General features: G+C 34.9%; 1 long non-coding RNA gene across 1 annotated transcript; it reads right to left on the bottom strand.

Annotated features, from left to right (window-relative positions):
- Positions 1-4,514: 4,514 nt before the first annotated feature.
- LOC115933725 (uncharacterized) lies at positions 4,515-12,619 on the bottom strand. Its single transcript, XR_004069588.2, has 4 exons — positions 12,557-12,619; positions 8,670-8,780; positions 7,589-7,826; positions 4,515-4,726 (listed from the first exon to the last, which is right to left on the bottom strand). It is a non-coding gene; the product is annotated as an uncharacterized lncRNA (long non-coding RNA).
- Positions 12,620-22,398: the final 9,779 nt, after the last annotated feature.

A 22,398-nucleotide genomic window follows, 5' to 3' on the forward strand; every position in this document is an offset into this window, starting at 1 on the left:
TTGACTCAACATGAAAGCTTAAGTTCTTTTAGTTCTTTCTGGGCATGCACATTTCCTGAGCATGTGTGTATGCTGTTTACTCAATTTATCCATACACATGGCTGTTTTTAAACGTCTAACTTTCCCAAGAATCTAACCTCTGCTTCTCTCAAGGCGTTGGATTTTCTATGTAGTTTTCTGCTTGTAATCTCTTGCTGTCAGACATCCCCATAGGTCTCCAATTCCTCTGCACTTTTTACATGCTACAGCACCAGCCACTGCTTTCTGTCACCTTCAACATGATATCCAAACCATGCCTCCATTCCTGCATTAGTTCCAAGTCAGGTGAGACTGAAATCAGTTCCTTGGGTAGCCCCCAGACAAGCCAAACATTGCCAGTTAATTTTACTCATTCTCTTCCATGATGAAGGAGGAACTGGCAACTAGGCAGCTTCATCCTGACTGCATCAAGCCACATTGCATTGCAAAAAGAATGTGGTAGGGTGAACAAAAACACGACACAATTTCCCACTGTTTTGAATGTGTGTGTGTGGTGTGTGTGTGTATTGTGTGTGTGTTGTGCATGTGTGTTGTGTATGTTGTGTGTGTGTGCGCACGTGTGTTGTGTGTGTGTGTGCTGTGTGTGCGTGTGTGTGCTGTGTGTGCATGTGTGTGTGTTGTGTGTGTGTGTGTGTTCTCTCTCTTTATTAGGTCTTCACTTAGCTGCCATAAACCCTTGCCTGGTTTCTAGAGCTCCCACAAAGCTATTCTAGTTAGTCTGTTGTTGTCTACTTGACATTAAAAAAAATTATTAAATTAATTTCATTAAATTTGTTGAAAAAGAAATAAAGGGTACAATAAGATAATATGATATATATTAGGATTGAGGGGCTTGTCGGAAACCATACCTGACAATTTCAAATGTACCTTTGCAAAACCTAAAATATCCTTAAATTTGTATATTTAAATGTTGTTTATAAGATTTAAAAAAATCTTGTTTTTACTACTTAATGTGAAATTCTGGTCCCATTGTTAACATGGCTTATTTTCAGTTGTCTGGCATTTTTACTCCATGATAGCTTCTTTATGTAGGAACAAGGACCTAGCGCTTCCTAGTGTACCATATTACTAATGTCTCTCTCTTAGTACAAATTAGTTTTGCAAGTATATGTGATCTTGGGAAATGAAAGGCCATTCTCCAAATTAGAGAAGGATAGATACAACTGGTTAACTGGTTTCCATTTTTGTTGAGAGACTATCAATAGTGAAGTAAAATTAAAAATGCAAATTCTCTTGGATTGAGAAAAGGTAAAATAATTAGAACTTCCTATTTTTTACAAACTTCAAGAAAAACGAAGGGGTATATTTCTCTGTACTGCTTATGTAGAATGTGAGTATAAATTGTTGCAGCCATGAAAATACTTACCACAAAAGAGCTTAGACAATTTAATAGAAATGGCCTGAATCGCAATGGAAAGTAAAATTAATGTTCATATTTGTGATAGTATGTGATGAGTCTCTACTCACTGAAGATGACTTTCCTGTGAAACATTTTGCAATAAGAGAAAATAAGCCTTTGACTCATGTATTCATTAATCTATTTACTCACTCAATAAATAGTTACTGAGGTCCTGCTGTGAGATAGGCCCTCTGTATAACATGTGGAAATTAACGGTATTTATTCTGTTCTGAATATCTTCTTACTACATATGGAAGAGATAGAGACATTTCAATTAACCATACAGTTAAATGCAAAATTATAACTGTGGTATGCAAAAGAAAGAAAAACACACCAAATTGAGAAAGTGTAGAATAGGAGGATCTTAGCTAAACTGTGAGATCAAAGAAAAATTACCTGAGAAAGCAATATTTGAGATCTAATCTAAAGAAAAAAATATATAATTGATGTAGTAAGGGCTAGGCAAACAATTTTGGGAGAAGGGAATACTACAGTCAAGTATTATTAGATAGAAAACAAAATAGCACATCAAAAGATTATCAAAGTATAGGGTAACTGGAGGACATATGATAGGGGGTTGGAGGATGCTACAATAAGGTCAGATTATTCAGGTTGTTGTGTGATACCTTAAGAATTATAAATGTGTCATCTATCTTAAGGCACATGACTAAAGGGTTTTAAACTGGGGAGGAAGATGAATATGAAGCTAAAAATGTACCAATTATAAAGAGGCTGCCAATTATTTAGATAGGAGCATTGGAAGAATATTGGAAGATAGGAGGAGCATTGGAGGAACTGGAAGGAATGGGTTTTCCTTTTTTCCTTTTGGGGAACGGGAGCTGAGATAATACATTCATCAAATTTTGGTTTCCTTTTGAGCAGCTAAGAAAACTGCATTTTCCAGCACATTAGGATCTAGGCATGGCCACTTCTGGCCAACAGAATGTGAGTAGATAAGCCATTTCTATTTCTAGTGCCTATAAGGTCCTTCGGGATCTCCCACCCTAATTTTTTTCCACTCACCGAAGCCTAGATCTTCAAAATTGCTGAGTAAGTCACATTTTGGAAGGAGACTGAATCCCTAAGACATCACTTTGAGAATAGCTACTCAATCTTCACCCAACTTCACCTGGGTCATGAATAGGCATTTACAATGTAAAATGACTGATATGCATAGGTGTTCAGGTTACCTCACCACAGACATAGAAAGCATTTGAGCCATTCTTGTCCTACATGCATAGAACGTACATCTAAATGGAGAAATTAAGACAAAAGTAATATTTGGGAGTTGTCAGTAGGTAAGTGATAATTAAAATTATCAGTCCAGATGGAATATTCTGATAAGGGAATATAAACTGAAAAGACAGGTAGATATGTTTAATACTGTTGAAAACTATTGGAAAGCAAGTGAATTAGAGTCCAAAAGATCTGCATTAGATTAAAGGTCAAGGGGGAGATGACCTTTGAAAAGCTATTATTACATGGTTATTTGGATAAAAGCAGGTTGAACAACATTGAGGAATGGAAGGTGATAAATTGGAGACAGAATAAATAATATTCAAATAATTCTGACTTTGAAAAAGAAGAGAGAGTATATTCTGTTTGTCAGATAGGAAGACAACTAAGTATATTTCAATATTAAATATTTAAAGTAAATATAAATAATATAGAAGGGATAGTCAGTATTTAAGGGTCCTGAAAAATAAAGTTAGGAGATGCAAAGATCTTGTGAAGCGATTGACTTTGGATAGGTGGAAGGGTAACTCCATTATTGTAACCAGAAGGAAAGAGAAAAATGGGCAAAAATGTGAGTCTATTCCTAGACTGGTTAGCAGAAAATCTAAGATGTATTTTCTTTCTTCTCTGTGATGTAGTAGGTACAAACGTTATTTGCTGAGAGGGAGTAGGGGGAGAAATATGACTGAGGAGACCGAAGAGTCAGAGAAATGATTAATCGACAGGAGAGGCATGACATACATTCAGAGGAAATAAAAATATTAACATAACCTCACCTATAAATTTTCCTCTTAAGAACGAATTCTAGGGAAATAATAAATGCATACGAAATTTATCCACAATTGTGTTTTTATTATAGTGTTACATATAAGTGCATAATATTACATAAATAATGAAAAAGGGGAGAGTGATTCAATGAATTATAATATATTTGAAGTATAGATCATTATATTTTCATTAAAATGTGTAAGAATATTTTAAAACCTAGGAAAATGTGCTTTTATTAACAAATGAAAGTTAAGTATTGAAATCGTGTATTGGTGTGTGTATGTGTTCCAGTGGAGAATATAAGACTAAAATGTAATTACTAAAGTTTTAACAATGACTATATTTTAGTGGTGAGATAATGGTCATTTATTTGGTTTTTTTACATACACTTTAATATTTCAAAAATTTACAATAAGCAGGAACTATACAAGTCATAAAAATCTATCTCGTATTTTTTTCTTTTAAATATCATTTTGATATAATTTCAGACTTGTAGAAAAATAGTTAGAATAGCACAAATAATTACCTTACTGTTTACTCATTTTCCAAGAGCTAACAGTTTACACTATTTTCTTTTTTCTTCATATATGTACGTATTTTTTCAATACATATTCTCTTCACCCCAAAACACTTTAGTCTAATTTTCTAAAATAGAAATTTCCCGATTAGGGGAAAATAATTAAAATCAAAATTTAATACTGCTATAATGCTATTATATATAGACATTATAACAATTTTTGCTAGTTGTTCAATGTTTTTTATAAAAATATTGCATCTTTATTTGTTGCATTTAGCTGTAAAGTCTTTCTACTTTTCTATAATCTAACAGTCCTCCAAGTCCTTAACAGCTCTTTTTATATTCCATTTATTTGATAATTTTTGAGAGTTCTGACAAATTATTTCATAAAATGTCCTCAGTTTGAAAGTGGTTCATTGTTTCATCATAATAAAACTATCATTAGGTGTTTTTGGCAAGGATGCTGCAGAAGTGATATTGTGCCTCTCTTAGTGCATTGTATTAGGAAACACATGATATTGGCTTGACTGATTTTGGCAGTGTCTGTCAGACTTCTTTGCTCTGAAGTTTCTGCTTTTTATTTTTTATTACAAACATCTTGTGGGAAGAGGCTTTGAGACCATGAAATATCCTGTTAGTGCTTAAACTTCCACCCATTAGAATGATCCACTGATGATTCTTGACTCAAGCAATTATTACCATGATGGTGGCCAAATAGTGATTTTCAAATTCCATTTCTTCTTCTACATTTATTAATTGCCTTTCTCCTATAAGGAAGAACTTTATTATCTTATGTATTTATGTACGTACATATATATGTATATGTATGTCAGTATTAGACTAATGAATTATTTTATTCAATAGATTATGATTCATTACTACCATTACTTATTTTACAATGAGTTTCTCCCATACTAGACCAGTAAAAGTCATTTAAATAGGTTCTTTTGTCCTTCTAATAAGTTCCCATCATTTTTTAAGCAATCTTCTACCTTCTGGAACAAGAAGACATTTGAGACTCATATACACTTCCCATACACAGTCTGGAATTTGCTATTTCTCAAAAAGATCAGTTGTTCCCTTTAGTGGAGAATATTAGAAAACTAAAATCTGGGTGCTGCATGTGTTCATTGATATAGGGATTTCATTGCTTCTAGGCCCCCTAAACTGACAGAATTAGAAAATCTACCATCTATCTTTCTTCTCTCTCTCTCTTTGTCTCTCTCTATCTATCCATCTACTGATCTATCACCTATTTATCATCTATCTTCTATCCTAAGTCTGAGCTAATATTGATATGTTCAACTTCACTCCAATGTCACAGAATTCATTTTTTTCACCCTGTTTATATGTTTGTAATTCCCTTCTCTGATGGAGAGAGCTTTATTTCCTTCCTACCTTGGATACGGGGCAGGGGAAAACAGGGGCAGGGATTCTGGCCAAGTAACTGCCAGGGGTCTGAGCCCGAGCCACTTGTTGCTCACTCCCCTGGTATTTCACCTTCTTGTTTTGTACTTTTTTTTTGAGAATTTCTCAAGCAGAAGAAACATGGCTTCCATTATTGTAAATAATATATTTTCTCATATGAACTTCATATGTATTCAAATATTTTAATTTGCTGAGATGATGGATAATTCCAGGATGGCATGAGAGAGGCAGTTCTTGGAATTAGCCTTGCACATGAAGAAAAAAAGTTCTTTACTTACTAAGTACATTGTTTGGGCAAGGTCAAGGGCAGGTGTTAGCAGAGTTATCTCATGTTCAGTTTAAATTATCTGGATTGAGTGGAGTTGGTTGGGCTAAGGCATACCTAATTTATTGTATTTGCCAATTTAATCTCCTCTACTGGATTGATAAATGTATAAGCACTTCTCAAGGTTTTCTGTTTAAAGATATTCTTCCCTTCCTGCCATATATGTACAAATGGTACATATATGTACATTTTCCATCCTGATGGCTCAAATTTCTGTCTTACAGTTCCCACATTTGGATCCCTAATTCAGACTTGCTTTCTTAGTTCCATACTTCAAGATTCTACTCAATACATCTATCTGGACTTTTTGTATAGGTAATCAAAGTCTCAATGCTGAAAACTCAACTCATGATCTTTATCTCTAACCTTATTTTCTCTAGCTATCTGTGTTCTATCCACCATAGTCACACAAGCCAACAAGTAGATTAGATGCTTTTCACTCATCTCTTGTTTATTCTTATATTCCATCAATGAATATTTACTGCTTTTTTGTTTAATATGTTTTAATTCTATCAATTTATTTCCATCTCCTCTGTAACATGCTAGCCTAGAAGAAGATTTTTTCTCTTGCCTTACAGAAATATTCTCTTGTATGGTCTTGTGACATCAACCTTTCAATTTGTATTTACCTCCATAAACAAGTATATGTCTATAAAATATAAATGTGTTTAAAATAATCAATAACTTAAATTTCAATAAGTACCCTTAAAGTCTTAATATTGATCAAGAAGATCATGTATAACTTTGCATCTACCTTATTTGGTATAACCTAGAGTCAGCCACAAGCACCACTATCTCCTTTCTGTGATTCAGCAGCAATAGCTTTCAATGAGTTCTTCCAAGGGACTCACCTGCCCCTGGGACCTCATCACATATTTTTTTTCTTCTTAATTCAGTTAAATTAAATTTATATTTCAGAGCTCTGTTCAAATACTATTTTTATGGCATTTGTCCACAATTCTCAATTATATATTAGCACCCTCTCATTATACCCTCACCTTCTCCGCAGCACTTACCAAAGTTGTAATCAGATATCTGTGAAATAAGTGCCATGTTTAAATCCACCACACAAAAAAAAGTTCTATGAGGAACAGGACAAAACTGTCTTACTTGCCTTTCTAATTCAAGCATCTACTGAAGTACTTGGCACATTACCTAATTGCCCAATATTAGTTGATTGTTAAAACTAAGCCTTAATGGGTTGGGGACATTTAGATAAATATAGAGAAAGGTTTCCAAGCAGGAGATGAAGCATAAGAAAAACTGTTGTGATAAAAAAATTAACATTCATCTTCTTGTCAAAAGAATATAGCTGCGTATGGAAAGTGCACCAAAGACAAAGTTTAAGGGAAGTTTTCCTTAGAGCCAATATGGAATTTTCCTGAAGGATTCATTTTAAAAGGCATATATCAGCAATGGGATTTGGCATAAATACTCCAGTGCATTTGCACTTTCCTGTGCTATCTTGCTTGGCACCAACAGCCCATTGTCGAGCTATACTTTCACAATACAAAGTCTTTCTTCTTTCAAGTTACAGAATAAGCCCTATCATGCAATCTGTGATCTTCATTTTCAGAAAACTTAGAGTAACTCAGGTTTCTATTCAATGATTTACTCTTAAATGTAATTTATGCCAAATTAGATTATACTTTTGTGAGGCTCACTTTGTTTTGTTTGCTTAATTTAGTTTATGAGTTAAGCAGTCTTTAAAAAAAAGTCAACATTGATATTAAGATTTTTCTCCTTTTGTGAGGCTCACTTTGTTATGTTTGCTTAATTTAGTTTGTGAGTTAAGCAGTCTTAAAAAAAGTTGACATTGATATTAAGACTTTTCTCCTTTTCTCTCTTATGCATTCTCACAAGCACCTGTGCTTACCTTTAGCATAGCCCTCATCACAGTGACTGTCACACTTTATTCACTTGTCCATACCTCCCTTGACTGTGCTGCCTTTAAGAATAGACTTTATTTCTCTGTTCTTTTTATCTAGCATTCGATGTGGTATCCTGCTCATAATAGATGTTCAGGAAATGCTTACAGAAAGAATGGACAAATCAATGAATGACTCTTGTATAGCAAATAATTCTGACTGATTTTATCAAGGGCATAACTGGAGCTGTGTGACACAAAAAGAGAGAAAATATAAAAGCCCGTGATAAGATATATCAAACAATAGATTAAAAGACTTTAGTTTCTCATTCATGTTGCCTAATTGGAGGTTACATGATATTACGGTACCTTAAAGGGAACATAAAATTGTGCCACAGAAATTAAAATTGAGCGTTGTCACCTTCTTTCTCTGGGCTAAGCACTGAAATTTCCTGAGCCTATGCTCACTCATTTACATAACACATTAGAAACGATAATATATACCTTATGGGTTTGTTTACATTGTCAAGGTCAAACAGGAGTGAAGGTGGTACATCATGACATAATATACAAATAATAGTGTTTTAATTTAATTTATTTCTAATGAATATTGGCTATTCAAGTAACTGATTAAATTCATTATAAAATACACCATGAATTAAGTCCTCTTTGAAAGAGCAATTCAAGAGTAAAGAATCTCTAACGTAATTGCTGTGAATGTGAAATGAGAATGTGTTTAGTGTCACCCTGAAAGGTCAGAGGTCTGACTCAGAAAAACAGCAGCACCCTCACTTCATCTCATGAAATGACAGCAATCTAAACACTGTCCATTTATGGGGGGGTGGGAGAAAATGGGAGGACACTAAAAACAAATGTTCTATGAACATAAAATTCTAGTTCTGAATTTAACCAAACACAAGATCTACTACATGTCACTTAAATTCTCTGTTTCATCTTTACCTATAACAGTTTCATTGAATTATGAACCATTTTCCAGGAATGCAGAGAACTTAGATCGGAATTTATTCAGTATGAGCAAACTTCAGAAGCCAAAAGGTGGCACATAAATCCAAAAACGTGGTGGTCATACCTGCAGCAGGTGTAGCACATTCTTCCAGGAAAAGGTTTTGTCATTTGAATGGATGACAGAAAGTCAAGGCCCAGAAGCAATTTGGGAATTACTCTTAAATTCCTGGTGAGACTAAACAAAATGAAAATTCTTTCACATCCATCCATGCATGTGACTTTTTATACAAAACTTCATAACAAATGTTTGAAAATGGGTAGCTCCCATCATAAAACAGTGCATATTATGAATGCAGCCACGCAGAATATGTGTGTGAAATATAGGCTATCCTAGGATACGGTGTCCGAACAATGAAAGCATGCCACATACATTCTCATTTATTCCACAATAACCCATAAGGCTGGCATTATAATTATTGCATGAATGTCTAGAATTAGGAAAGTGGGGATTAGAAAAGAATCTCTGGGTTCTTTCCTCAAAGCCACTGAACTTCTTGCAACTAAATAGCAGAACTGAGATAAAAAGCCAATTTTTCTGACTCTAGGACTGAGGGGATGTGATGACACATAAATTGTTTTGTTTTTCTACTTTCCTAAATATATTAAATATTGTAATATTTTCAGTATAAATTGAAAAAAAACACAAGAGTTATCCACTTATTTCAAAATGCCTCTATAACTAAAATTAATTTTGGAATTCCTGCTTACAACTGCATTCAGAATCAGTAGCATGCCTGCTTAAACAGATAAATATTATGAAAGAGTTTGATATGAGAAATATATGACATTTAGAAAGAAGACTAGAGAAAAAGACCAGTTACAAAGTTGATGAAACATATTTTATAAAAATGAAATGTGACTATAAAGTAATAACTGTTTTTGTTTGTTTGTGTTTGTATTCCTGCTGCTGGCATACCGGCTCTAAAATCCTGTTAAAAGGGGGGCTCGATATTTGAAAATGTTTCAAATATATGAACAAATGCATTTTCCCAAAGTAACATTTTTTAAAGGAAAAATATGTAAATGTGTAATTAATGACTTTTTTTTTTTTTTTTGGTGAAGGGCATGTGGAGTCTGCACAATGACAGAGCTTGGGTTTTTACTCAAAATGTCTTAATTCAAATTCTGACTCATCTAACTTCTACCTTGAGCTCCAGTTTCATCTGTAAAATGGAATAAATAATACTTGCCAATAAGCTGTGGTAGGACTTAATGACGGTGCATGTAAATCACGAAGCACAGAGCCACACCTAAAACACCAACAAATATTTTTCATATTTTTAAAAGTTTCATTACAACGTTATAAAGGAAAGAAGACTATATTATCCTTGAAAGGTGACACCACTGCAGAAACAATTAGTAAATTACATTTAACAAAACTTGGAAATCCTTTAATATTATATTTGTATTAAAAAATACAACATTAGTCAACTGCTAAGACAGAAGTGATTTATAAACTATTTTTAATTATCTCTTTGGTCAGCTTGGGAGCATAACGGGCAGAAGGTACCAAAACTGGTGTGGCTGAATAATCACTGCAGCTGTAGAGTAGGCATTGATACTGAATGAGTGATTCCTCCCACTTTAATCTTTTATGATTTTAGCTATTTTAGGGCCCACACGTTTTCATATAAATTTTAGAAAAAACTTAACAATCTCAAACAACTGGGGTTCCCACTGGTCCTTGCTGGCACTGAGGCCTCCTTCCTGGAGGGCAGGAGTCATTTCCATATTTGAGCTGCCTGCTGCTGCTAGGCAAGGAAGGGGAGTCTCCAGTCTGCAGGGGACAAATAATATTTAGTGAGCTAGGGGCTTTCTTATTTTGGCAGGATCCTCCCTGCCTGTGTGGAATAGAGAACACTTCATGAAATGGATTTTGTGTGTGTGTGTGTGTGTGTGTGTGTGTGTGTGGCAACATCCTTCTCCTATTGTTCCCTGACCTTCTGTCTCTGTGTAGAGGAGTGGAATCTTAGGCCTGGTGGAGAAAGATGTGACGGCTTTTTTAATGTGTAAGTTTGACTCTGCTACATATCCTGTTATTCAGTCAAACAATAATGTAAGTGCTGCTGTGAATGGATTATGCAGATGTAATGAAGGCCCCAATTAGCTGCCTTTAAGTCATGGTGATTATCCTGGATAACTGCATGGCTCGGACTGAATCTGCTGAAAGGTGCCAAGGCAAGACTGTGGCTTCCCTGGGAGGGGGAAGAGATTCCACCTGCGGATAGCAGCCTGCTCCATCCCCAGTCCTGCTCCTGAGCTTCTCTTCCTGACTGTGTGGATGACAGCTTCCACTTGTGCTTGTGGCTTTGAGCTTGCCTGTGACCCCCCCTTCCTGACTACCTGTCTGACTTTTCTGCTCCCCTAGTTGAACCCTGACTGATATAATCAGTGACCCTTTAATTGAGCATTTCAAGCCAAAATAAATCTTATCGTAATCAAACATCTGTTGAATGGCTTCAAGAGAAATCTATTCCAATTAAATAAATAAAAAGCAAGTGATAAACAATGGATTTAATGACTACATTCCTGTCAATTTAGCTTACAAAACCACTCAATAATCAAACTGTTATTTTGGTGCAAATTTAGCTCATTACACCATCAATCTGATTGGAACTGTGATAGGCGGGTAGCCATTAGAAATCAGCAAAATTGTTACATTGATGAATTTGTTATCATCCTGTGCCATAGTCCAGCGTTGATGCTTTTCTTTTAAATCCAAGTATCCACTCAGTCAATGAATAACTGGCCTCCCACTGTGGGTCTGTGCTTCAGTAAATTCTTCCCAGAAAATAGAAGCTACAAAATAGATTTCAGGCTTCATGGAGATTTTCTTCTAATGGGAGAGGACTTAAAAAGTGCATATATACAGTGGCAAATGATTTTATTCCCTAAATAAAAACATTCATTGAGTATCTGCTCTGCAGCACAAATGCCATCCTAAATGTAGGCATATAATGGGAGAGGTAGAAATAAAATTTCTCATGTGTATCCACAGTTAATTACTATTTTTAGCAGCTCAGTAATTTACTAGATCACTCATTCATTCAACAAACTATTATCTCTCCCAGAACAATATTTGCATTGCTATTGCACCTGGGGTTTTGTGTAGTACACAGTGAAAAGGACAATTCTGGGTTTCCAATAGCACAGGAGTTTTAATTAGCAACATGATTTCCAGTGGAATCGTGAAAAATGTGTTTACATCAGGCCTAACTAAAAAGAAAATATAGATCAAGTTAATTTAGAAATTGTTCTCCAACTGCAACATTTTGTAATATTATTCTATTTCAGCATGTTTCTACCTCTTCCCCTAAACCCTCTCACCATGATCAAACAATTTACATCATATGGTATTTGACAAAGATATTAGCAGACACAGGAGCATCAACATCGCCAATGAAATTTTGACTTCAGCTTACAGCAAAGATCTTATATTACTATTTTCCTTTGGGCTCTCAGTATACCCACCAGTATCCATTCTTGAATGGTAAAAAATCTCCATATAACTCTGGACTATACTTAATAAGCACTTTTAGACAAGTGAAAAAATAACACAAATTCACTTAATGACCTGTGGGATACAGTGGACAAAACACCAGGAGAATATGCCAATTTGCCTTGATGGGCCCTAGAAGGGAAGAGCACCATAAGAGTCCATAATCTTAGAGAATGTAATTGGGGAAATGTTGACCAGAGGACACTGGGCTTCACACATGGGCACGTACTTGGAGAGACCAATATAGTTTCCTTAAGATGAAGCCATGTTAATATTTACAAAGCACCTTTTTAAAGCCAAACATTGATCTGGTAGACTAATGAGACAATTACTACCCTCAAGAATCTGGCAGGATAATATGGGAAATGAGAATCTAAATTAAGTAATTCCAAAACCACGCATATGTTATGATAGGTATGTGCTGAGTGGCAGTGTAGAGTGTACCTATAAACCTTGAGAGGAGAGGCTCATAGGACTTGCCCAGAGAAGGAGCTGTCAGAGGTATGTTTTAAAGGGTGAGCAGGATTTTGTTGGGAGGACAGTTCAGGCAGAGGAAATGACATGGATGAATTCACAGAGGTGGAAAGGAGAATGATGACATCACAGTAATTTTAGAAGTCAACAGATACCATAAAAATAGAAGTCTTTTTCCTTTAAAATCTAACATATTTAAGAACCAAACAGCCCCTTATTGTAGTGTTTTGTCATAACATAATTTTAGCCATGGAACTTGATCACATTGTGTTATGAGTCATTTGACAAGTAAGCTTAATTATTTGTTAAGTAAATTTAGCAATTTATGATGCCCTTCATAAACATACCTCTGGCAGCCCAACACACATAAATAAGTAAGCAAGAATAAATATGTCTACATTTATTTTGTTCACCTGTAAGAAAATTTTTAAAGTTCATAAAGTATTGATTAGGTAGTATTTATAAATAAACAGTGTAAATATGAAATAATGATTGACCTTCAAATGGAATATTTATTTTTTATAAGAAGATAAGGACATTTGATACTTAATATTTCAAAAATGTGTAATATATAGTTAATAACTAAAATTAATATATAATTAATAAGTAATATATAATTGATTAACAAGTAAAATTATATAATATATAATTGATATATAACTAATAAAATTTGAAAATATTAAATTAGAATAACAAAAACAATGACTTAATTTTCAATGATGAAGTATTGATTTGAGAGAAATAAACATAAAACTATGTCCTTGAAAATGTATTTAAGAGATATACATGCTCATATGTTGTTGACATAAAAAATTGATTGATAAATTCCTAATGAAAACAAAATTCATATGTATCAAGAACAATTAAAAAGAGAATAACTGCTAGCACAGCAATCTTACTTCTGGGAAACTATCCTAAATAAATAATAATTAAAAATACAAGTCAATTGAACACCCTTTATTTCCTTCTCCTGCCTAATTGCCCTGGCCAGAACTTCCAACACTATGTTGAATAGGAGTGGTGAGAGAGGGCATCCCTGTCTTATGCCAGTTTTCAAAGGGAATGCTTCCAGTTTTTGCCCATTCAGTATGATATTGGCTGTGGGTTTGTCATAGATAGCTCTTATTATTTTGAGATACGTCCCATCAATACCTAATTTATTGAGAGTTTTTAGCATGAAGCATCATTGAATTTTGTCAAAGGCCTTTTCTGCATCTATTGAGATAATCATGTGGTTTTTGTCTTTGGTTCTGTTTATATGCTGGATTACATTTATTGATTTGCGTATATTGAACCAGCCTTGCATCCCAGGGATGAAGCCCACTTGATCATGGTGGATAAGGCTTTAAAAAAAAAAAAAAAAAGTCAAGTGATCCATAGTATCTTGACAGTTTTTAAAAGTAAAGATTTGCTATAATTTAAAAGTCTAACAATAGCTATTTGGTTAACTAAATTATTAGATGGTCATAGAATAAACTAAAGTAGGAGTATCAAATCATGTTATTATTTTTAGCTAATTTTTATTGACTACTATGTACCATAAATTGTCATAAACATATGTGATTTTTATGTAATTATTTATATATTTTATTATTTGATCATCTCAACAATCCTATAAGGAATGTATTACTCAAGCTACTATTTTAAAATGAGAAAAATGAAATCAATTTAATTAGAATTTTGTCTAAATCAGATAAAATATACATGTGAAAGACTCAGACTCAAAATCATATTCCTTGTTCCCATGTACTCTACTATAACAAGAACTTGTTATAGTATAGAGGAAGTATTTAGCTTTAATAAATAGGAAAAATGGCTTTAAACCAGAATTATCATAATTATACAGTACATATATGGAGTATAGAGAAACTCTATAAGGAAATAACCTTAAATGTTAACACATTGTTTTTGATGATAGGATTAAGTATATTTTTTCTCCCTACCTTTTCCCAACACTAAAAAGGTGTTAATTTGTTTTAGTGGGAGAACATTTGAAAGAATTTCTGTGAACTCTTGAAACTGTACAATGTCTTCTACACATTCCAAATAGGTACTTTGGTTCCTGCTGAGCCATTAAGACCAAGGGATACATTTTCCGTTTTCTACTCTATCTTTCTGAGATTTTGAAGCATTCTGCCCTCGATTTGCCCCAATATTTCTTTCTTTTCTTATTGCCAATCACTAACATAAAGACCCAGGCTCTGCCCTTGTCAAAGACACTCATCTGTGAGCATCTTTGGGCAGCCAAGGGTCTTTTCCCTCTTCAGTGAGTGAAAAGATTAATTCGTTTTCAGAATTCTGGATCAAAATAGGAGCTCCGGCTCAAAATAGGAGAATCTTTCCACTTGCTAGATCAAACCCCACATTCCTCCTCCTTTCATTCTATTATGACTGAAGCCTTTCAAGGTCATGGGATTAAACACGGCTGGAGAAAAGTTGATAGTGTCACAGAATGGAAAATGTATTATGTTTTTAATCATGTGTGGAACAGGAAAGGATTGCCTTGCTGTTGCTGTGTGTATATTTGTTTGTGTCTTTTTCCCCTTTGCAACAAGGCCATCTCCAGAAAGCAATGGAAGTTAGATGAAATGGATTTTACTTGAGAAAACCATACTAGAAATAAAATTTTTTTTTTACTATGTAAAGAATTTATTTCATTTGCCTTCAGAATCTAAAACTTCTAAAAGATATATATATATGTGTGTGTGTGTGTGTGTGCACGTATGTGTATGTACATATGTGTTTATATAGATGCAGATATAGAAATAAAAATAGTAATAGATGAAGATACATGTGTATATATTAGGGGAACACACACACACACACACACACACACGGACCTAAACACATAGCTATCTTTTAAATGAGTGATGTATAATGCACTTGTGCAATTAAATTTGTGAGTCTCAGTGGGAAATGAGTAGGAGCTTGAATGGCAGCCTTCCCTGAATCTAGAAGACAATTGTGAACTTGGGAGTAATTAACTTGCTGTAGAAGTCACTTTAGGATCAGGACTACCAAAAAGAGTGTAGGCCCCACAGGGTCAGCAATGCTGACGGGGTGAGTGGTTACATGGTATTCCCAGGGAAAGCCTATATCCAGGCTAGGGCACCCAACTTTCATAAGGATGACCTTGACCTAGGTTATACTTTTACAAAAGTATAAGAGACCACGTGGACATGTATATGGGGTAAGTGAACAGTCACTAGTGGAGCAAGACTAGAGAGGTCATTCTGAATGTCACGTGCAGCCTGAGACCATGGAGATCTTCCCACTGACTTTGGACTTCCCATCTGTTCAATAATCTTAGACATGGACAATATATTTGATACCGTGTAGTGCAGTGGTTTTCAAACCATGACGCATAGAATTGCAGGGACTCTGTAAAGTACATCAGCAGCTAGAGCTAATTACGCAGGAGGCAGAAAACCCAAACAGAAGGCGGCCACCTTCTATGCAGGCCCCTACACTTGCTTGCACACACCCAGACTTAGTAAAAACGTGGTTCATTTTATGTGTTATAAACGCTAGGATTTTTTTCTCCAAAAATATGATCTTTCATATTTTCCTTAATCACAAAACTATAGATGTTTATTTTAATAATTTAAGCCATATACAAATATATAAAGAAAAATAGTAGTCCTTTCCTTAATAAGTTTATCCCTGAGGAAACCAGTGTCAATAGTCTGGGGTGTATCCACTTATACAAATATGTACACATATAATTTTCTGTTTTCTGTCTTTTTCTTTAGATCAGAAATTGAGTCTCATTATTTGTATTACTTTGCAATTTACTTATTTTATTTATTAATATATCACAGATATTTTTCAGATGTATAGAAATGTATTTCAATTGTTCTTTTCTTTCACCCCAATAAATTTTTAAAACTACAATACATTGTTATTAACTATAGTCACCATGTGTACGTAAGCTATTAAACTTATGTCTCCTATTTAACTGCAATTTTGTATGCTTTGACTAACTCTGGGATCTCACCCCACCACCATTCTACTCTTTGTTTCTATGAGAAATTATTATTTTAATTGAATGCTTTATTTTGATAGAATTGTCAATTCACATGCAGGTAGAAAAATAATGTAAGTATCCCATTAGCACTTTATCCTGTTTCCTCAATGTTAACATCTTGCAAAACTATAGATACCATCATGCTCCCAATGGTAACGTTGACAGAGTCAACAAACAGAATATTTTCATCGCCACAAGGATTCCTCATGTTGCTCTTCTATATCTGCATCACTTCCTTCTTGCTTAAACATGCCACTCAATATTCTAGTAACCACTAATCTTCTCCATCTCTATAATTTTGCCATTTTAAGAACATTATACAAGTGGAATAATATAGTTTGTAACCTTTTTGGCTTTTTTTTAAAAAAACTCAGCGTAATTCTCTTGAGAATCCTGCAGGTTGTTGCTTGTATTAGTAGCTCATTTCCTTTTATTTCTGAGTAATAGTCCTTGTTATGAACATACCGATTTGTTAGCCATTTACCTATTAAAGGTATCAGTGTTGTTTCCCATTTTATGCTAATGTGAATAAAGATTCTATAAACAGTTTTTTGTGTGAGTGTAAGTTTTTATTTCTCTGGTAATAATTCCCAAGAATACAACTGTTGGATTTTATGAAGCTGCATGTTGATTTTTGTAAGATACTGTCAAACTGCCTTCTAGGGTTGCTCTGCCATTTCACATTTTCACCAGCAATAGATGAAGCATAAGTTATCCCTGGATGCTTGGTGCTGCGATTAATTTTCAACTTAACCATTCTTATAGGTGTGTCATGATATCTCATTGTGGTTTTAATCAGTTCTTTTTTTTTCCTCTGATGACTGATGATCATTCCATGGGATTATTTTCCACCTATATATTCTCTTTGGTGAAGTGACTCTTCATGTCTTTTTTGTATTTTCTAATTTGATTGCTTTTTAATGTTGAATTTTGTGAGTTATTTATTGATTCTACACACTAGTCTTTTATTAGATAAGCACTATTGTACTTTTTTTTTTTTTTTTTTAGACGGAGTCTTGCTCTGTCTCCCAGGCTGGAGTGCAGTGAAGCCATCTCAGCTTACCACAACCTCTGCCTCCCAGGTTCAAGCGATTCTCCTGTCTCAGCCTCTCAAATAGCTGGGATTACAGGTGTGCATCCCCACACCCGGCTAATTTTTGTATTTTTAGTAGAGACAGGGTTTCACCATGTTGGCTAGGTTGGTCTTGAACTCCTGACCTTGTGATTCACCCGACTCGACTTCCCAAAGTGCTGGGATTAGCCATTGTGCCTGGCATAAGCCACTGCGCCTGGCCACACTATTGTATTCTAGTCTGTAGGTTTACTTCATCCCTTTAACAGGAACTTGCATAACACAAAAAAATTAATTTTAATTTTAATAAAGTCCAATTTATCAATTTCTCTTTTTATGGTCGCACTTTTGGTGTGAAGTCTGAGAACTTTTTACCTAATGCTAAATTTCAAAAACTTTCTTCTATGTTCTTTCCTAAAAGTGTTATAGTTTTATGATTTACGGTTAAGTCCATGATCAATTTTGAGTTAATGTTTGTATAAGCTATGACACTTATGCTATGACTACCGTTGTGTCCTCATATTCCTCCCAGTGATATCTTTTTTCCCAATCCACTGGGTTCATTGACTGAGGTAAGCCCCCGTGGACATTTAGTGACAATCTCAGATACTATTTATCCTAACTAATAGGAGTATTTTAATCACATTTGGGAAGGAAATTGCTAACACCTAGAAATAACAGAGTTCACATAAAGGATATTCTTTTAAGAATTTTCCTTTTATCTTCACTAGCACCCCTCTACTTCTATAGTTATAGACATTATTTCTTCTTGCTCAGGGCATGGTAATTTCCCTTTTCTTTTTGGTAGTACCACACACATTTTCTTCATTCCTATTCTCCTCCCCCACCCAAATTATCTATCCTTTTTTTATTAGCCATCATATTCAACTTTTTGAAACACTGATGTATTATTGTTTTTTATTTTTCTTAAGATAAAATAAAATATTTATCCTGGGGACAATAAAATGAAATTACATTTTTATTTATTTTTTAATTTTAAAATTTTTTATTTTTATAGATTTAGAGGTTACAAGTGCAGTTTTCTTTTCTTTTTTTTTTTTTATCACTGGCCATCAGAGAAATGCAAACCAAAACCACAATGAAATTACATTTTTAAAAGGAACCTCAGAAGGCTCTCGTACTCAGCTTCATCTTTCACTACCTACCTTAGGTCTTTGTGCTTCAGCCTTCCTGTCCTGCTTCTGTATCCCAGTAATCCACCCACCGAGGTCATTGGCCTCTTCATGTACAATTCAATCATCCTGAATACTTCTCAAGCCCTCACACATTCATCCATTTTCCTAGGTAATTTACTCACTTTCTACGTAGCAGTTAAAGTATCATTTCCTAAGGATGACTTCTTTAACTGCATATTCCTTTTTGCTGTGGAATCATATTCTTTCTTTCACGGCACTTATCTTAGGTGTCATTTTACCTTCATGGGTGTAATAGTTTATGTTCATTTCCTCCACTTTAGGTTCAGCTCCACTGAAATGGTCCAGAGAGGATTTCGCTCCCCATTCAATCTTTATCAACTAATCCAGTGTCCAATATGTAATACATGTTCAGTAAATGTTGGTTAAATTATTTGGGGAAAGTGGGAATCAAAAAAGAAAGAAGAGAAAGAAGGAACAACAGAGGGTCCAAGAGGAAAGGTGGGAAAAACAAAAACGATAAGAAGGACATGTTATAGTGACCTGTTTTTCAAACATAGTTCTGTTACTATTTACCTGTTAATAAATTAGGTCTGATAGGGCTGTTATGAGGATGATATGAAGCAGCCATTTAAAACACCCATGACAGAGCCTGGAACATTAAACAGTGATACTCAGTCAATGTTAGGTTACTTGCCTCTGTACCTAACATTAGCTGGTAGATTTTCTCTTAGATGATCTTGAATTCAGTGTGACTTTTTTGTTTAATTTGGGGCCTCATTCATCACACTGATTATTAAATTGTTATACCTTGATAATTTACTACTGCTAAAGCCATTTGATTTTTCATTGACAACAGGCAATACAGTAACATAACTAAGGGGTGAGCATAAAAATTTTTAGAGGCCCTCAAAGTCTTTAATTATAAAATGATGTGCGATTTTATTTTCAGCTCACTTTCAAAAGTTGAGAAAACATAACCCCCATTTTGTAGGCATCGTACTAAATCTCATGAAATACTCCATTGATTTTACAATCATTGCCATTAGCAGTTAAGTGTTTATATTATTTTGCTCCCTGATAGTTAGAAAACTTGTTAAATCATTATTTTCTGTGGCTGTGTTCTGCCCCAAGATTTGTTGTCCCTCAAGCATCTCTAAGTTTTAGCAGGTATACTTCTTAGTGTTGACATTTTACTCTGAAAAATTTCTTGGAGTAACACACCTGTCATTGCAGATTTGCTTTTCCAGGCTTATAGTTGCATACACATAATCATTTCACTGGACACAGATAGTGTTGTGTTAAATTAGAGATGCCCAGGCTTTAAGTCCAGACAATCAGGGCTTGAATACCAGATGCATCTCCTTACTGGAGGTATAATCTAGGGAAAATTGTTTTACCTATCAAACCTTCATTTGCTTATTACAATTCCTATTACCCAGGATTATTTTGAGAATCAAGCAAGAAATATATCTAATTTATATTATTTGTGAGATATTTTTCTAAGTGCTAGATACTTATTAGGTCATTTAATCTTTGTCAAAACCCTGAAAGGTTGAAGCTATTATTCTCATTGTACAGATGGGACAGTTGTGTGTAGAAGTAACTTGCCACACAATTAGAAAGTGGTCACACAGGACTTGAACTCAGACAGTGGGACTCCAGAGGTTGCAACGCTATTGGCTGTGCTGTTGCACCTCTAGAGTACGGACCTCTTATGCACTCGCATGGCCCAGGGCTGCCATGAAATCCTTATGGCCTCCTAGTCCTGCTCTCATACCTGGCACTGGTACGAGTAATGTGTGAGCGGTGCTTCCTGTCACTGCACATGTGTCAGATTTGGTAGGAGCCAGTGCCCAAGGGCATATCTTTGTATTCTGGCTGAACTTTCATCTGAATGGTGGTGGATATACTTGTACATGCTACAGCAATGTACTTTTGTTTGGGTTAGGATGAATTAAGCACTTACAGAATCAGACAACAGTAAAAGGATCAAATATAAAGATCACAATCAAGATAGAATCATGAAGTCTAAGAACTGGATGAGACCATGCAGATAGTAACTGGCAATTATTTCAGTTTTAAGATGAATAACATGCATTTCAAAGACATTTCAAGTGTCTTAGCCCTCACTGCACTTTCCAGGTAGTGAAAGTGTTTTTATTCACATTTTATCATCATGACAGCCCTTTCAGGAAGGCATTGCTAGACTCACTTTAGAGTTGAAAACACTGAGGTCCTTAGAGATTACAAAATTTGACTGAGGATACAGGTAGTAATGGCAAAACTTGGGTTTGAGATCTGGAATTTTCTTCTTCTTCACTGGAGATATATTGTCTTAACAATGCATCCTTTTCTCATTATGCCTTTTTTCCTGTGTGTATTCAGGGTGATATAGTGGAGCAGAAAGAGATGACACTTTGGTGCAAAAGAGAGCTGGGGTGAAATACAGAGATATTTCACTGACTTGTCACTTGGCTTAATATCTTCATTTCTCTAGGCCTTAGGATCTTCAGTTCATGAAGTAGAGCGTAACTCAGAGAAATGTGCAGAGCATCTGTGGAACCTCTGCAAAGCAGCTCAGCAAGCAGTACTTTCATTTTTATTTGCATTTATTTACTTACTTTGAAATTTATCCATTACCTTATCTCTCAGAAACTCTGGATGTGACTCTAGACCTCAGAGCTGGAGGACACAGAGAAAGTGTCTAGAAAGAGCCCCAACTGAAGATGAGCCACAACAAACAGCCCATTCAAATAGCACACAGAGAGAAACAAACGTGTCTTCTACCAAGGCACGGATAAGTAATGTTTTCCTCAACATTGGAAGCTATGAGGCAAAATAAATGATAATGTAATAATGGGACTTACCCACAGGTTTAATGAAAGGTACAGACCTTCTTCAACGGTCCATGCTACCCAAGAAAAGAATCTGAGTATATGCAAGTGGGGTGTGAGGGTAGAAAGATGGGCATGCTCTTATCATCAGAGGCTGTCAAAGGTTTGTTTCCAAGTTTTTTATTTGTTTGCTTATCTTTCCAAAGTAGATAAGATTATCTAATCACTGCCAGAAGACCTGGGCAGGAAACACATATCTCCAATCCCATCAGCTTTCCAAGCAGAAGAAAGGATGGAAGGAAACGCGGGAGCCTGAAGAATCAGAGGCAGGTGCCCATAGAAGATGAGACCATAAGGAAGGCAGTACACCCTTGTGCAAAATACCCAAGCATTTGCTTAAAGCCATTATCTCCCTGCTCAGATGAGAAACTAAAGAGTTCTCTATTTTCATATGCCAAATGAGGTGACATTTTTTCTCTTCTAAATAGATAAAATATTGCGCAAAGTAGTTGACCAGAAGGGAAAATTAGCAGAATCTTTCCAAAGCTAAGAAAGACACAACCACAATGGAAAATAGGCTAGAAAGACAATCTTAATTTTTGAAGGGGGCAAAGGAAATACTGTGTTCTTTAAAAGCTACCTTTAAGGAAATATCTGCATGTGTGCTTTAGCCCAAAACCTTCTAGGGCTGAATTTGCTGTAGGTGGCACTTAAATACTTTGATTCTTAC

The sequence above is a fragment of the Gorilla gorilla genome, chromosome 11, assembly GCF_029281585.2.
Source record: "Gorilla gorilla gorilla isolate KB3781 chromosome 11, NHGRI_mGorGor1-v2.1_pri, whole genome shotgun sequence".
Taxonomy (NCBI): Eukaryota; Metazoa; Chordata; class Mammalia; order Primates; family Hominidae; genus Gorilla; species Gorilla gorilla.